Genomic DNA, 17,878 nt, shown 5'->3' with positions numbered 1-17,878 from the left:
GCCCATTCTTAGTATTTGACGTTCCTTATATTGTGGTATAAGGCTTTGCAGCAGGTTGCAACACACCAGTGGTCACTGCAGCAGCTGACTCCACTTTGTCCAAAAGGGATCTATTCCATTCAATTGCACATGATCTAGATTAGACTGACAACAAGATACTGCACGGGACATAGCAGAGTTGGTGAAGTTGAGTGGTGAGGAGTTTGCCATTTGGATGAATAAAGCAAGTAAAAAGTGTGAAAGATAAAAATTCATTTCAATTCGCTAATCGGGCTAATATGAATCAGGTGAATCGAGTTCTGCTTTTGGAAACTGGGTTAAGAAGGGGTGCACCGTTCCTGGAGGTACTGCAATACCAGGTCAATGCGTGGAGTGGACAGAGCAAGCTCTTTTTCCATCTCCCTGTTCTAAAAATCCATTTAATATATGGTCCCCAGATAGGGGACGTATCAGATATTAAACTGATAAGAACAGATTTTTTTTTTTTGAAGGATGAGTTTGAAAATAAAAAAGTGACCGCCTCTCGTTGCCCAGGTAACCGTCCGTTACAAGGGGGCTATGACATCCTACGATGCACACTCCCCCAAGGCCAGCAGTTGTGCAATACCCTGGCACCTTTCAGCACCAACCAAGGTAGTACCCTCCCAAACTACACTTGATCTTAGCCAAAAGGCCGAGAAGCGATAACCAGAATTGGTTTGGGCCTCGAGTGGCACCCTGGCCTCAGCCGGACACATCTTAGGGAGAGAGAGTGAGAGGGAGACAAACCCACGCCTACAGAAGACATTTTGTCACCCAAGCCAACCCTTGAAAAGGCTGCTTTGCACAGCAAAAACACGAAGAATGGTGCGTTTTGCAGCCGCCGCCCACTGCAATGAATCTGAATAACTCCTCCTTTTGGGCACAAGCACCTCCCCTGCCCCTTGCAGTCTTTCCAATTCATGATACAAAAAGACGGACAGGACAGGTCGCCTGACTTTCCGTCACTGCCACCCTTTGCCATCCTTACCTGTAGAAAGCCCTTTCATCATCCCCAAACCCTAATCTTTTCCCTTCACTTCCCAGCCCCCAAACCCTGCCCTCTGAACCCTTCTCACCCCCCGCATCCCTTGTCCTGTGATCCCCCTACCACCCGGGAAAAAAACGGCTTGACCCCTCCTTCCACTAGCCCACCCTCCTACCCAAAGAGCAATTTCTACTGCGCAGCTGGCTTTCTAGGCAGCAGCGCTATTGTGATGTCATCGGGGGGCATTGTGACAAGCCGCCAGTGTTCCGTCTCTTCATGTTGTGCACTGTTCAAACGGAAAATACATCAACAGGCAGGCTACAGAAAAGCTTACTAACAAAGGTTAGAGAGGGGCTTTCTCAGAGGGCTTTTTACAGTTTGTCTATTCCCAATTAGCCGGTTTAGTATACTTAATGAAAGTACTAATTCTTTCATAGGTCGCCCATTCTTAGTATTTGACGTTCCTTATATTGTGGTATAAGGCTTTGCAGCAGGTTGCAACACACCAGTGGTCACTGCAGCAGCTGACTCCACTTTGTCCAAAAGGGATCTATTCCATTCAATTGCACATGATCTAGATTAGACTGACAACAAGATACTGCACGGGACATAGCAGAGTTGGTGAAGTTGAGTGGTGAGGAGTTTGCCATTTGGATGAATAAAGCAAGTAAAAAGTGTGAAAGATAAAAATTCATTTCAATTCGCTAATCGGGCTAATATGAATCAGGTGAATCGAGTTCTGCTTTTGGAAACTGGGTTAAGAAGGGGTGCACCGTTCCTGGAGGTACTGCAATACCAGGTCAATGCGTGGAGTGGACAGAGCAAGCTCTTTTTCCATCTCCCTGTTCTAAAAATCCATTTAATATATGGTCCCCAGATAGGGGACGTATCAGATATTAAACTGATAAGAACAGATTTTTTTTTTTTTTTTTTTTTTTTTTTTTAAAACCATTCAGGTTGCGTAATCATCCAGAATCAGAAGTGTCACCTCAGAGAGGTTTCACAACTTAACCGGATGCGACGTAAACTCATCCTCATGGCAATTTTATTTCAAAAGAGTGATAAAAATGTGTATAACACACCCATAGCCGTAAATCAGTAACCAAAAGCAGAAAAGTATAAACCATTACACCCAGTGTTTCCATTTCAGAAATTTCCATTCACCCTCAGCATCCATACCTCTTTCACCATCCCATTTATAGCAGAAATACAGTTTGTCCAAAACCATCCTGACACAATCATTCACTTCACGATTCTCATTCCTATATACATACAAATTCCTGGTATTCCACAGAACTTCCTTCACACATGCCAGAAACAACCAAAACACTCGTTCTTTCCTCGTGCTCAAGCTACACAGACCAAACATAACCATTTTAGCTGTTAAAGCTCTTACACCCGTCAACTCCCAACACAACTTACCCAAATTACTCCATACGTCCTTTGCATGTCCACAAGACCAGAAAACATGTTCCACATCCTCAGTATCACCACATCCAGTCCTCGGGCACCTCTCTGAGGGTACCAATCCCCTCCTCTTCTGAACAGATCTTACCGGCAGCACACCATGCCAAGACATCCATAACAGATCTTTCTGTTTGTTAGAGATTTCATACTTTTTCAGTTTTTCCCATACTTCCTCATACTCAGCAGATTTCAAACCACTGATACCACATGCAAAACCGTCCATACACAACCTTTTTATCTCCTTTTTCTCCTTCATGAACTGACTCACAGTAAACTTCTCAAGTCTGAACTTCTTCACAAACAGCTCAACAAACAGGTACCACTCAGGACAAATGAAGGCAAAAGGTTTCCTCAGATCCTGCACAGTCCACTTCAGCCTTCCTAGCATAGAACCTGCTTGATACTTCAACATACAAGAGGCTTTAGTATCTTTAGAAAAAACCTCACAGAAAAAAGCCACATAGTTTATACCAATAAAAACCTCCAAGTTTGGAAAATCCAAACCACCATGCTTTTTCTTTTTCATCAATATCTCCCGTTTCGCCCTTTCCATGCCACATCCCCACAAAAACAAGAAAAGCACCCGATTTATCTTTTTCAAAGCCACAGTTGATGGAGGAAAAACCAAAGCAATATAAAGTATCATAGGCAAAATGATACTCTTCACAATCAAGACCTTTCCTGTAAAGGACAAATCCCTCAACCTCCAGAACTCCAATTTTTTAGCTATTTTACCCCCTAACTCCTCCCAACTTTCCTTACCTTTCAGCTCTTCATCAAAATCCATACCTAAGATCCTAACACTGGAACTGACACACTCCATCTGATCATCATGTAAAACACGTGGCAGACCAAAACCTTTCATCTTACTTTTGGCCCAATTAATTTTAAAGGCAGAAGCCACACAAAACAAATTAACCAGAAGCTTGACTCTCGACACGTCACAGACATTCTCACAGAGAATACAAATGTCATCCATATAGCCTAAAGCTTTAACATGTTTTCCTCCACTACCCGGAACCAATAGACCTTTAACCACTTTATCCTTCCGAATAGATTGTAACAACGGCTCTATAGCACAAATAAACAAAATGGGTGACAGAGGGCACCCCTGCCGAACCCCAGAAAGTATCTCAAAGCTATCAGTAAAAAAGCCATTCACCTGAATCTTACTTCTAGCCCCTTCATAGAGCCCATACAATAAACTAACCAAATGCTCCGGAAAGCCCATTTTCCTCAACACACAAAACAAATACACATGCGCCACCCTATCAAATGCCTTCTCAAAATCAAGCACACATACAATCACCCCCTTCTTCCTCGCCATACAATCCCCAATCATATCTCTCACTAACATCACATTTTCATGAATCCTCCTCTTAGGAACCGCACACCCCTGATCCTCCATAATAACATGTGAGATTACCTCCCTCATGCGATTGGCTAAAAGCTTGGCAAATATTTTATAATCCACATTCAGTAGCGTGATCGGACGCCAATTACCCACCACTCGCCTGTCACCTTTCTTAAACAGCAATACCACCACTCCTTGCTTCATACTGTCCGTCATCCTGCAACCAGAAAACAAACACTTCATAATAGACACCACATCCTTCCCAACAATATCCCAATACTTACTATAGAACTCCCAAGGGATCCCATCACCCCCTGGAGACTTGTTTTTAGCAGACTTAAAAATCACCTCCTTCACTTCATCCTCCGTAATGTCACTCAGCAAAAAAGGAAAATCCGATTCAGGTACAAAGTTGTCAATCACCTTCAGAACCTCCTCATCCTCCCCCAGATCGCAGTCCTTCACTCCATACAGGGACTTATAATAGTCAGCCAATACACCGATCACATCCTTCCCATGCACCTCACTACCATTCTCATCCAACATTACATTCATCTCTCGCCCACCCCCACACATCTTCTTAAAGAAGAAACTGGTACACTTCTCATTCTTCTCTCTCACCTCAATTTTAGATCTCAGAATAATTTTCCTGCCCTCCTCCCCAAACCACTCTTTCATCTCACGTTTAGCTTTCTCCAGCTCATACTTTACATCCAGACCCAGAGATTTGCATTTATGCAGGTAGGAAATCCTCCTATTCTGCCACTTGTACAGATTTCTCCTCTTTCTGGCTTTCCTGTACCCAGCTTTCCTGAAAAACACACTGATTCTCACTTTCACCCAATCCCACCATAACAATAAATTTGGAAACCCTTTTTTCCTTGCAGCCCACCATGCATACTGCCTTACAAAATCCTTCTTCACCCTTTCATCCTGCAACAGACTGACATTCATTTTCCACACACCACGTCCATAAAACAAATTAGCAATTTCAAAACTCCCCACCAGACACTCATGATCAGAGAAAACAACCCTTTCTTGCGAATAATTAACACATTTTACCCCAGTGGAAGAAAAGAAAAAATAGTCCAAACGGGACTCGGTCTGACCATCATCTGCATGGTAGGTAAAGGGTCCTGGCTTGGAATCCACAGCGTCCTTTAACGAAAACTCTGAAATTAAACGATTCCATAAATTTCCGGTCACGTCCACCTTGGACTCGTATGAACCGGCTCTGCCCCTTTTGTCCAGGATGCAGTTTAAATCACCAACAACAAAAATAGGAATTTTACCATGCAGAAAAAAACGCAATTTCTCAAAAAGAGCGAGTCTCTGATTTTTATCAGCAGGGGCATAGATATTAATAAGCTTAAATTCCCACCCCCTATAACATAAAATAACACACACACATCTACCCTCTTCTACAATTACAGTTTGCTTTATCCTAATGTCCTTATTTTGAATCAAAACCCCCACCCCATCATTCTTATTTATAGCAGAAAATGACCACACCGCCTCCCCAAAACCCCACTCACTCTTCTTAGGTTCCCTATTCAGCCCACATTCCTGCACACACACCACATCACAATTTTTTGAAGATAAGAAATCAAGCACACACGCACGCTTATATGACGACTGAAACACCCTCACATTCTGAGAGGCAATATTCAGTTGCAAAGCCATGCTGAAAAATTAAACAAAGGAAAAAAAGCATCAAAACAGAAACCATTCAAGTCCCACTGGCAAAGTGGATAACATCTGCTAACCCTGCCACATCTTCATTAGATAGGAAGCATTGGCCTGGAGATATAGGGTCTTCAATGACCCCTGAAAGAGAAGTAGTGCTGGCATTGGAGTCTGGACTTAGAACCTCAAAGGGGTTTTGGGAGTAGAAATCAACTTTCTCCCGTGGCCCCGTCTTCAGCCTCTTCACTGGTCTCTTGTCTTTTCTCTTAGAGACCACCTTGTGGAAGCAGGCCACTAGCTCAGCAGGGGAATACTTGCTGTTACCTGCAGCGTCCTCGTCGGATGATGACATGGCGATTTCCCCAGGGGCAGACAGGTCAGCAGTACTGGTGTCCATCTCAGGGCTGCTCAGCTGGGGAAAGTCAGTGCTGATTGCAGCATTCCCCTGAGCAGCCTCTGGAGTCTCAGCCACCTCACATAGCACAGGTGCAGAATCAGCGGAGGCCTGCAGCACCTGCAAGTCATTAGTGACCTCCTGCAGAGCACTACACTCCCCAACAGACACAGGCTCAGCAATAGCAGGAGCAGGCGGAGGATGGGAATCCCCCACTGCAGCAGGCATTACAGGCTCCATTCCAATTCCTGCAGGTTTTTCAACAAATTTTGCAGGTTGAATGTTTGCACGGACATTAAATCTAGCCTGTTTCCTGTCAAAATTTCTCCTCTCCAGAACGTACTGATCCCCAAGGGTCGGGCAGGACTTACATGTATGATCCCCATCCCCACACAGGTCACATACAGGGGGGGAGGGGCAGTTGGCAGCCTCATGCCCTGCTTTCTTGCAGTTTCTGCAGGTAAGTCCCTGCTGGCAATTTTCTTTAATGTGTCCATATCGGAAACAACTCCGGCAAAAGGATGGTTGCCCAGGGTAATGGAGAAACCCCCTATTCCCACCAATTGAAAAATTGGCCGGGGGGTGCATGATACCTCCAACACCCTCTGGGTCAGGTCTAAAACGTACCCAAAATTTAATATTTCCATTGAATACATTAAAGACATTTCTCTGGGGAATGCCACCTTTCACAGAGGAGCAGTATCTTGCCAAAAAGGCCTTTACCATGGTGGTCTCAGTAAATGGATTATACATAAGAACAGTCAGGGGTCTCTCCACTGCAGAAAATAAAGGAGTAACAGAAATGTACCTCATATACTCATGCTTATGGTGCCTCTGCAGGTCTTGGTAAAAATTCAGACAGTCTTCCTCATGGTAAAATGAAATGTCATACTGATCAGTAGATGGAAACTCCTGCATACAAAACACTTTATCCAGCTCAATGCCGCCCAGCTCCATGATCACGCTCTCCACTATATGTCCTAACTGTAGGGAATTCTTCTTCTCCACCGAGACAGTCAGACGAACCGTGTTCTTTATAGCTGCCATTACAAGAAATATGCCCAAGGCACACGATCGCAGTCTTCACAGCGTCGGAAGTCGCCTTCCACGTAAAAGCCCACAGGCCAGACCCAGCAAGGTTTCCCTCACTGGATCTTAGCCAAAAGGCCGAGAAGCGATAACCAGAATTGGTTTGGGCCTCGAGTGGCACCCTGGCCTCAGCCGGACACATCTTAGGGAGAGAGAGTGAGAGGGAGACAAACCCACGCCTACAGAAGACATTTTGTCACCCAAGCCAACCCTTGAAAAGGCTGCTTTGCACAGCAAAAACACGAAGAATGGTGCGCTTTGCAGCCGCCGCCCACTGCAATGAATCTGAATAACTCCTCCTTTTGGGCACAAGCACCTCCCCTGCCCCTTGCAGTCTTTCCAATTCATGATACAAAAAGACGGACAGGACAGGTCGCCTGACTTTCCGTCACTGCCACCCTTTGCCATCCTTACCTGTAGAAAGCCCTTTCATCATCCCCAAACCCTAATCTTTTCCCTTCACTTCCCAGCCCCCAAACCCTGCCCTCTGAACCCTTCTCACCCCCCGCATCCCTTGTCCTGTGATCCCCCTACCACCCGGGAAAAAAACGGCTTGACCCCTCCTTCCACTAGCCCACCCTCCTACCCAAAGAGCAATTTCTACTGCGCAGCTGGCTTTCTAGGCAGCAGCGCTATTGTGATGTCATCGGGGGGCATTGTGACAAGCCGCCAGTGTTCCGTCTCTTCATGTTGTGCACTGTTCAAACGGAAAATACATCAACAGGCAGGCTACAGAAAAGCTTACTAACAAAGGTTAGAGAGGGGCTTTCTCAGAGGGCTTTTTACAGTTTGTCTATTCCCAATTAGCCGGTTTAGTATACTTAATGAAAGTACTAATTCTTTCATAGGTCGCCCATTCTTAGTATTTGACGTTCCTTATATTGTGGTATAAGGCTTTGCAGCAGGTTGCAACACACCAGTGGTCACTGCAGCAGCTGACTCCACTTTGTCCAAAAGGGATCTATTCCATTCAATTGCACATGATCTAGATTAGACTGACAACAAGATACTGCACGGGACATAGCAGAGTTGGTGAAGTTGAGTGGTGAGGAGTTTGCCATTTGGATGAATAAAGCAAGTAAAAAGTGTGAAAGATAAAAATTCATTTCAATTCGCTAATCGGGCTAATATGAATCAGGTGAATCAAGTTCTGCTTTTGGAAACTGGGTTAAGAAGGGGTGCACCGTTCCTGGAGGTACTGCAATACCAGGTCAATGCGTGGAGTGGACAGAGCAAGCTCTTTTTCCATCTCCCTGTTCTAAAAATCCATTTAATATATGGTCCCCAGATAGGGGACGTATCAGATATTAAACTGATAAGAACAGATGAGATTTCATCCGCAAATTTCAGAAAACGGTCATCGGCCACCACACAAAAGCGCAGTGCCGCAGGTGATCGCCTCCCGAGCCCAGGAACCACCAGCCATAAGGGGACGTAAGCACCAAAAGGCGCAACAATCCCCGAGGCCGGCGGTTGTGCAAGCCCGGGCCCCTCCCAGCCAAGACCAAGGCAAACCCAATGAAGGGACTACACTTGATCTTAGCCAAAAGGCCGAGAAGCGATAACCAGAATTGGTTTGGGCCTCGAGTGGCACCCTGGCCTCAGCCGGACACATCTTAGGGAGAGAGAGTGAGAGGGAGACAAACCCACGCCTACAGAAGACATTTTGTCACCCAAGCCAACCCTTGAAAAGGCTGCTTTGCACAGCAAAAACACGAAGAATGGTGCGTTTTGCAGCCGCCGCCCACTGCAATGAATCTGAATAACTCCTCCTTTTGGGCACAAGCACCTCCCCTGCCCCTTGCAGTCTTTCCAATTCATGATACAAAAAGACGGACAGGACAGGTCGCCTGACTTTCCGTCACTGCCACCCTTTGCCATCCTTACCTGTAGAAAGCCCTTTCATCATCCCCAAACCCTAATCTTTTCCCTTCACTTCCCAGCCCCCAAACCCTGCCCTCTGAACCCTTCTCACCCCCCGCATCCCTTGTCCTGTGATCCCCCTACCACCCGGGAAAAAAACGGCTTGACCCCTCCTTCCACTAGCCCACCCTCCTACCCAAAGAGCAATTTCTACTGCGCAGCTGGCTTTCTAGGCAGCAGCGCTATTGTGATGTCATCGGGGGGCATTGTGACAAGCCGCCAGTGTTCCGTCTCTTCATGTTGTGCACTGTTCAAACGGAAAATACATCAACAGGCAGGCTACAGAAAAGCTTACTAACAAAGGTTAGAGAGGGGCTTTCTCAGAGGGCTTTTTACAGTTTGTCTATTCCCAATTAGCCGGTTTAGTATACTTAATGAAAGTACTAATTCTTTCATAGGTCGCCCATTCTTAGTATTTGACGTTCCTTATATTGTGGTATAAGGCTTTGCAGCAGGTTGCAACACACCAGTGGTCACTGCAGCAGCTGACTCCACTTTGTCCAAAAGGGATCTATTCCATTCAATTGCACATGATCTAGATTAGACTGACAACAAGATACTGCACGGGACATAGCAGAGTTGGTGAAGTTGAGTGGTGAGGAGTTTGCCATTTGGATGAATAAAGCAAGTAAAAAGTGTGAAAGATAAAAATTCATTTCAATTCGCTAATCGGGCTAATATGAATCAGGTGAATCGAGTTCTGCTTTTGGAAACTGGGTTAAGAAGGGGTGCACCGTTCCTGGAGGTACTGCAATACCAGGTCAATGCGTGGAGTGGACAGAGCAAGCTCTTTTTCCATCTCCCTGTTCTAAAAATCCATTTAATATATGGTCCCCAGATAGGGGACGTATCAGATATTAAACTGATAAGAACAGATGAGATTACATCCGCAATTTTCAGAAAACGGTCATCGGCCACCACACAAAAGCGCAGTGCCGCAGGTGATCGCCTCCCGAGCCCAGGAACCACCAGCCATAAGGGGACGTAAGCACCAAAAGGCGCAACAATCCCCGAGGCCGGCGGTTGTGCAAGCCCGGGCCCCTCCCAGCCAAGACCAAGGCAAACCCAATGAAGGGACTACACTTGATCTTAGCCAAAAGGCCGAGAAGCGATAACCAGAATTGGTTTGGGCCTCGAGTGGCACCCTGGCCTCAGCCGGACACATCTTAGGGAGAGAGAGTGAGAGGGAGACAAACCCACGCCTACAGAAGACATTTTGTCACCCAAGCCAACCCTTGAAAAGGCTGCTTTGCACAGCAAAAACACGAAGAATGGTGCGTTTTGCAGCCGCCGCCCACTGCAATGAATCTGAATAACTCCTCCTTTTGGGCACAAGCACCTCCCCTGCCCCTTGCAGTCTTTCCAATTCATGATACAAAAAGACGGACAGGACAGGTCGCCTGACTTTCCGTCACTGCCACCCTTTGCCATCCTTACCTGTAGAAAGCCCTTTCATCATCCCCAAACCCTAATCTTTTCCCTTCACTTCCCAGCCCCCAAACCCTGCCCACTGAACCCTTCTCACCCCCCGCATCCCTTGTCCTGTGATCCCCCTACCACCCGGGAAAAAAACGGCTTGACCCCTCCTTCCACTAGCCCACCCTCCTACCCAAAGAGCAATTTCTACTGCGCAGCTGGCTTTCTAGGCAGCAGCGCTATTGTGATGTCATCGGGGGGCATTGTGACAAGCCGCCAGTGTTCCGTCTCTTCATGTTGTGCACTGTTCAAACGGAAAATACATCAACAGGCAGGCTACAGAAAAGCTTACTAACAAAGGTTAGAGAGGGGCTTTCTCAGAGGGCTTTTTACAGTTTGTCTATTCCCAATTAGCCGGTTTAGTATACTTAATGAAAGTACTAATTCTTTCATAGGTCGCCCATTCTTAGTATTTGACGTTCCTTATATTGTGGTATAAGGCTTTGCAGCAGGTTGCAACACACCAGTGGTCACTGCAGCAGCTGACTCCACTTTGTCCAAAAGGGATCTATTCCATTCAATTGCACATGATCTAGATTAGACTGACAACAAGATACTGCACGGGACATAGCAGAGTTGGTGAAGTTGAGTGGTGAGGAGTTTGCCATTTGGATGAATAAAGCAAGTAAAAAGTGTGAAAGATAAAAATTCATTTCAATTCGCTAATCGGGCTAATATGAATCAGGTGAATCGAGTTCTGCTTTTGGAAACTGGGTTAAGAAGGGGTGCACCGTTCCTGGAGGTACTGCAATACCAGGTCAATGCGTGGAGTGGACAGAGCAAGCTCTTTTTCCATCTCCCTGTTCTAAAAATCCATTTAATATATGGTCCCCAGATAGGGGACGTATCAGATATTAAACTGATAAGAACAGATTTTTGATTTAATGAAGCTTTCCAAAGCACCACAAAAAATGCATGACCAAAGTCACACCAAAAACAGTGCAAAGGCTAGGATTCGTGTGGACCCCACCGTGAGGAGAGGGTCCCCAAAAATCAACCCCGTCCCTCCGAGCCAGAAGGCCACAGCAAGGGTCAGGGATCTTCGGTGCTCCCCCAAGCCGAAGCCTGGTTGAGCCTTGTCGTTGCTCCCAGCGTCCACCCAGGCATCTTACCCAAGTGGAGTAGAGAGCTACTAGTTGTTGGTTTCGCAACCGAAACTGCCCGGACCGTCAACCGGTGTTGGTTTCTCAGCCCAAGGCTAACCGGACCTCCAACCGGGTGTTGGTTTCTCAGCCGAAGCTGACCCAGACCTCCAACCGGGTGTTGGTTTCTCAGCCGAAGCTGACCCGGACCTCCAACCGGGTGTTAGTTTCTCAGCCCAAAGCTGACCAGACCTCCGACCGGGATTATAAAAATTTCCCTTCCTAGCCAGAAGGCCGAGATAGGGTAATATGCTCAAAAAGTATGAAAAGGCAAGGTACGGTGTGCTACAGAGCCCAAGGCTTGCCGGGGTCCCAAGCCAGCAAGCTCAGACTCACTCCAGGGTCGTCAGTCCTGGGGCACGTTGTACCATAGCCTCCCACCCTTACTCAGTCTAATAGCCTCGATCCTGGTAGGGCCATGTTTTCCTCTAGATGAATATACTATCCACCCAGAGTACTAGCAAGCGCAACCTTCCAGTGTGCATTGTATCATTGTACTAAGGTGGCCTGGAGCTTAAACCACCTCTTCGAACAACACTACACTTGATCTTAGCCAAAAGGCCGAGAAGCGATAACCAGAATTGGTTTGGGCCTCGAGTGGCACCCTGGCCTCAGCCGGACACATCTTAGGGAGAGAGAGTGAGAGGGAGACAAACCCACGCCTACAGAAGACATTTTGTCACCCAAGCCAACCCTTGAAAAGGCTGCTTTGCACAGCAAAAACACGAAGAATAGTGCGTTTTGCAGCCGCCGCCCACTGCAATGAATCTGAATAACTCCTCCTTTTGGGCACAAGCACCTCCCCTGCCCCTTGCAGTCTTTCCAATTCATGATACAAAAAGACGGACAGGACAGGTCGCCTGACTTTCCGTCACTGCCACCCTTTGCCATCCTTACCTGTAGAAAGCCCTTTCATCATCCCCAAACCCTAATCTTTTCCCTTCACTTCCCAGCCCCCAAACCCTGCCCTCTGAACCCTTCTCACCCCCCGCATCCCTTGTCCTGTGATCCCCCTACCACCCGGGAAAAAAACGGCTTGACCCCTCCTTCCACTAGCCCACCCTCCTACCCAAAGAGCAATTTCTACTGCGCAGCTGGCTTTCTAGGCAGCAGCGCTATTGTGATGTCATCGGGGGGCATTGTGACAAGCCGCCAGTGTTCCGTCTCTTCATGTTGTGCACTGTTCAAACGGAAAATACATCAACAGGCAGGCTACAGAAAAGCTTACTAACAAAGGTTAGAGAGGGGCTTTCTCAGAGGGCTTTTTACAGTTTGTCTATTCCCAATTAGCCGGTTTAGTATACTTAATGAAAGTACTAATTCTTTCATAGGTCGCCCATTCTTAGTATTTGACGTTCCTTATATTGTGGTATAAGGCTTTGCAGCAGGTTGCAACACACCAGTGGTCACTGCAGCAGCTGACTCCACTTTGTCCAAAAGGGATCTATTCCATTCAATTGCACATGATCTAGATTAGACTGACAACAAGATACTGCACGGGACATAGCAGAGTTGGTGAAGTTGAGTGGTGAGGAGTTTGCCATTTGGATGAATAAAGCAAGTAAAAAGTGTGAAAGATAAAAATTCATTTCAATTCGCTAATCGGGCTAATATGAATCAGGTGAATCGAGTTCTGCTTTTGGAAACTGGGTTAAGAAGGGGTGCACCGTTCCTGGAGGTACTGCAATACCAGGTCAATGCGTGGAGTGGACAGAGCAAGCTCTTTTTCCATCTCCCTGTTCTAAAAATCCATTTAATATATGGTCCCCAGATAGGAGACGTATCAGATATTAAACTGATAAGAACAGATTTTTTTTTTTTTTTTTTTTTTTTTTTTTTTTTTTGAAGGATGAGTTTGAAAATAATAAAGTGACCGCCTCTCGTTGCCCAGGTAACCGACCGTCACAAGAGGGCTATGACATCCTACGATGCACACTCCCCCAAGGTCAGCAGTTGTGCAATACCCTGGCACCTTTCAGCACCAACCAAGGTAGTACCCTCCCAAACTACACTTGATCTTAGCCAAAAGGCCGAGAAGCGATAACCAGAATTGGTTTGGGCCTCGAGTGGCACCCTGGCCTCAGCCGGACACATCTTAGGGAGAGAGAGTGAGAGGGAGACAAACCCACGCCTACAGAAGACATTTTGTCACCCAAGCCAACCCTTGAAAAGGCTGCTTTGCACAGCAAAAACACGAAGAATGGTGCGCTTTGCAGCCGCCGCCCACTGCAATGAATCTGAATAACTCCTCCTTTTGGGCACAAGCACCTCCCCTGCCCCTTGCAGTCTTTCCAATTCATGATACAAAAAGACGGACAGGACAGGTCGCCTGACTTTCCGTCACTGCCACCCTTTGCCATCCTTACCTGTAGAAAGCCCTTTCATCATCCCCAAACCCTAATCTTTTCCCTTCACTTCCCAGCCCCCAAACCCTGCCCTCTGAACCCTTCTCACCCCCCGCATCCCTTGTCCTGTGATCCCCCTACCACCCGGGAAAAAAACGGCTTGACCCCTCCTTCCACTAGCCCACCCTCCTACCCAAAGAGCAATTTCTGCTGTGCAGCTGTCTTTCTAGGCAGCAGCGCTATTGTGATGTCATCGGGGGGCATTGTGACAAGCCGCCAGTGTTCCATCTCTTCATGTTGTGCACTGTTCAAACGGAAAATACATCAACAGGCAGACCACAGAAAAGCGTACTAACAAAGGTTAGAGGGGGGGCTTTCTCAGAGGGCTTTTTACAGTTTGTCTATTCCCAATTAGCCGGTTTAGTATACTTAATGAAAGTACTAATTCTTTCATAGGTCGCCCATTCTTAGTATTTGACGTTCCTTATATTGCGGTATCAGGCTATGCAGCAGGTTGCAACACACCTGTGGTCACTGCAGCAGCTGACTCCACTTTGTCCAAAAGGGATCTATTCCATTCAATTGCACATGATCTAGATTAGACTGAGAACAAGATACTGCACGGGACATAGCAGAGTTGGTGAAGTTGAGTGGTGATGAGTTTGCTATTTGGATGAATAAAGCAAGTAAAAAGTGAAAAGTGAATGGGCCAAATTGAGGTGCATATGAAGTTGCTTGCTTTCTTTCAATTCGTTAATCGTGCTAATATGAATCAGGTGAATTGAGTTCTGCTTTTGGAAACTGGGTTAAGAAGGGGTGCACCGTTCCTGGAGGTACTGCAATACCAGGTCAATGCGTGGAGTGGACAGAGCAAGCTCTTTTTCCATCTCCCTGTTCTAAAAATCCATTTAATATATGGTCCCCAGATAGGGGACGTATCAGATATTAAACTGATAAGAACAGATTTTTTGATTTAATGAAGCTTTCCAAAGCACCACAAAAAATGCATGACCGAAGTCACACCAAAAACAGTGCAAAGGCTAGGATTCGTGTGGACCCCACCGTGAGGAGAGGGTCCCCAAAAATCAACCCCGTCCCTCCGAGCCAGAAGGCCACAGCAAGGGTCAGGGATCTTCGGTGCTCCCCCAAGCCGAAGCCTGGTTGAGCCTTGTCGTTGCTCCCAGCGTCCACCCAGGCATCTTACCCAAGTGGAGTAGAGAGCTACTAGTTGTTGGTTTCGCAGCCGAAACTGCCCGGACCATCAACCGGTGTTGGTTTCTCAGCCCAAGGCTAACCGGACCTCCAACCGGGTGTTGGTTTCTCAGCCGAAGCTGACCCAGACCTCCAACCGGGTGTTGGTTTCTCAGCCGAAGCTGACCCAGACCTCCAACCGGGTGTTAGTTTCTCAGCCCAAAGCTGACCAGACCTCCGACCGGGATTATAAAAATTTCCCTTCCTAGCCAGAAGGCCGAGATAGGGTAATATGCTCAAAAAGTATGAAAGGCAAGGTACGGTGTGCTACAGAGCCCAAGGCTTGCCGGGGTCCCAAGCCAGCAAGCTCAGACTCACTCCAGGGTCGTCAGTCCTGGGGCACGTTGTACCATAGCCCCCCACCCTTACTCAGTCTAATAGCCTCGATCCTGGTAGGGCCATGTTTTCCTCTAGATGAATATACTATCCACCCAGAGTACTAGCAAGCGCAACCTTCCAGTGTGCATTGTATCATTGTACTAAGGTGGCCTGGAGCTTAAACCACCTCTTCGAACAATACTACACTTGATCTTAGCCAAAAGTCCGAGAAGCGATAACCAGAATTGGTTTGGGCCTCGAGTGGCACCCTGGCCTCAGCCGGACACATCTTAGGGAGAGAGAGTGAGAGGGAGACAAACCCACGCCTACAGAAGACATTTTGTCACCCAAGCCAACCCTTGAAAAGGCTGCTTTGCACAGCAAAAACACGAAGAATGGTGCGCTTTGCAGCCGCCGCCCACTGCAATGAATCTGAATAACTCCTCCTTTTGGGCACAAGCACCTCCCCTGCCCCTTGCAGTCTTTCCAATTCATGATACAAAAAGACGGACAGGACAGGTCGCCTGACTTTCCGTCACTGCCACCCTTTGCCATCCTTACCTGTAGAAAGCCCTTTCATCATCCCCAAACCCTAATCTTTTCCCTTCACTTCCCAGCCCCCAAACCCTGCCCTCTGAACCCTTCTCACCCCCCGCATCCCTTGTCCTGTGATCCCCCTACCACCCGGGAAAAAAACGGCTTGACCCCTCCTTCCACTAGCCCACCCTCCTACCCAAAGAGCAATTTCTGCTGTGCAGCTGTCTTTCTAGGCAGCAGCGCTATTGTGATGTCATCGGGGGGCATTGTGACAAGCCGCCAGTGTTCCGTCTCTTCATGTTGTGCACTGTTCAAACGGAAAATACATCAACAGGCAGACCACAGAAAAGCGTACTAACAAAGGTTAGAGGGGGGGCTTTCTCAGAGGGCTTTTTACAGTTTGTCTATTCCCAATTAGCCGGTTTAGTATACTTAATGAAAGTACTAATTCTTTCATAGGTCGCCCATTCTTAGTATTTGACGTTCCTTATATTGCGGTATCAGGCTATGCAGCAGGTTGCAACACACCTGTGGTCACTGCAGCAGCTGACTCCACTTTGTCCAAAAGGGATCTATTCCATTCAATTGCACATGATCTAGATTAGACTGAGAACAAGATACTGCACGGGACATAGCAGAGTTGGTGAAGTTGAGTGGTGATGAGTTTGCTATTTGGATGAATAAAGCAAGTAAAAAGTGAAAAGTGAATGGGCCAAATTGAGGTGCATATGAAGTTGCTTGCTTTCTTTCAATTCGTTAATCGTGCTAATATGAATCAGGTGAATTGAGTTCTGCTTTTGGAAACTGGGTTAAGAAGGGGTGCACCGTTCCTGGAGGTACTGCAATACCAGGTCAATGCGTGGAGTGGACAGAGCAAGCTCTTTTTCCATCTCCCTGTTCTAAAAATCCATTTAATATATGGTCCCCAGATAGGGGACGTATCAGATATTAAACTGATAAGAACAGATTTTTTTGATTTAACAGCATCTTTATTATCATGCACTACTCACAAAAAGGTAACAAACCGTGTACAGTGCCGCAGCCCCGTACACACAGAACTATACAATCCTTCTTACATAGCCATAGAGTACGACGCACTAAACTATACATCACACTCCTATGCTTATCCATAACACTCAAGCTGAAAGAAAAAGTTAGACAATAAATAACGACGAACCGGCGATTGGGGGATGGGGGTAGGGGAAAAGGGGGATAGGGTGGGGAAATCACAGGCCCGAAGCTTTATTGACAGACGCACATAACGGGAAAAGGAGGGAGGGGGCATGGAAGAGGTCTAAACCTCCTCCTCGGCGCTGTCGTCCGGACTGTCCATGATGGAATAGTCTCTGAGCAGGCTGTGGATCAGCCTGCGGCAATCCTGGATAGACATCCTCTCCCTCTTCAAGATGAGCCGGTTCCTGGCGACCCAAATAGCGTCCTTAAAGCAGTTCATAAGGCGCCAAGCCTCCTGGATGGCTCCAACGGTGTGAGTCCCAGGGAAGAGTCCATAAAGTACGGAATGGTACGATAGGCTCTCTCTGGGGACGGAGTTCCTCAGGTCATCCTCCAGGGCAACCAACAGGCGCTGTGCGAAACGGCAGTCCCAAAAGGCGTGCAGCGATGTTTCCTCCACGAAGGGGCACCTTGGGCAGTACCGGGTTTTGCACAGGTTCCGGGCGTGCATGAATGACCGGACGGGCAGTCCGCCCTGTATCGCCATCCATGACAAGTCCTTGTGCCCGTTGGTCAATCCAGCCGATGACACGTTTGTCCAAACAGTCTCCAGTGTGTCGTGATGAAGTCCTGGAATGTTCTCCATTTCGTCCTTGGCTCTGATGAGTTTGTGGATAGTCTTTGGCTTCCACAAATCAGGCTTGAGTCCCTCCAGTT

General features: G+C 47.1%; 6 non-coding genes and 2 pseudogenes across 6 annotated transcripts; all 8 read right to left on the bottom strand.

Moving 5' to 3' along the window:
- Window positions 1–322: 322 nt before the first annotated feature.
- LOC142264296 (U2 spliceosomal RNA) lies at window positions 323–517 on the bottom strand. Its single transcript, XR_012730834.1, has one exon. It is a non-coding gene; the product is annotated as a U2 spliceosomal RNA (small nuclear RNA).
- Window positions 518–1,768: 1,251 nt separating this feature from the next.
- On the bottom strand, window positions 1,769–1,958 carry LOC142264234 (U2 spliceosomal RNA). Its single transcript, XR_012730799.1, has one exon. It is a non-coding gene; the product is annotated as a U2 spliceosomal RNA (small nuclear RNA).
- A 6,211-nt stretch (window positions 1,959–8,169) lies between these two features.
- LOC142264278 (U2 spliceosomal RNA) lies at window positions 8,170–8,354 on the bottom strand. The gene has a single exon (XR_012730820.1). It is a non-coding gene; the product is annotated as a U2 spliceosomal RNA (small nuclear RNA).
- Window positions 8,355–9,642: 1,288 nt separating this feature from the next.
- On the bottom strand, window positions 9,643–9,827 carry LOC142264220 (U2 spliceosomal RNA). Its single transcript, XR_012730786.1, has one exon. It is a non-coding gene; the product is annotated as a U2 spliceosomal RNA (small nuclear RNA).
- A 1,288-nt stretch (window positions 9,828–11,115) lies between these two features.
- Window positions 11,116–11,308, bottom strand: LOC142264301 (U2 spliceosomal RNA). Its single transcript, XR_012730838.1, has one exon. It is a non-coding gene; the product is annotated as a U2 spliceosomal RNA (small nuclear RNA).
- Window positions 11,309–13,193: 1,885 nt separating this feature from the next.
- Window positions 13,194–13,403, bottom strand: LOC142264242 (U2 spliceosomal RNA; annotated as a pseudogene).
- A 1,290-nt stretch (window positions 13,404–14,693) lies between these two features.
- On the bottom strand, window positions 14,694–14,887 carry LOC142264259 (U2 spliceosomal RNA). Its single transcript, XR_012730806.1, has one exon. It is a non-coding gene; the product is annotated as a U2 spliceosomal RNA (small nuclear RNA).
- Window positions 14,888–16,802: 1,915 nt separating this feature from the next.
- On the bottom strand, window positions 16,803–17,008 carry LOC142264289 (U2 spliceosomal RNA; annotated as a pseudogene).
- Between the last annotated feature and the right edge of the window lie 870 nt (window positions 17,009–17,878).

This window comes from Anomaloglossus baeobatrachus, unplaced genomic scaffold (genome assembly GCF_048569485.1).
Source record: "Anomaloglossus baeobatrachus isolate aAnoBae1 unplaced genomic scaffold, aAnoBae1.hap1 Scaffold_263, whole genome shotgun sequence".
Lineage (NCBI taxonomy): Eukaryota > Metazoa > Chordata > Amphibia > Anura > Aromobatidae > Anomaloglossus > Anomaloglossus baeobatrachus.
The sequence above is the reverse complement of the archived record's forward strand: the minus strand, read 5'-3'. Positions and strand labels throughout refer to the sequence as shown.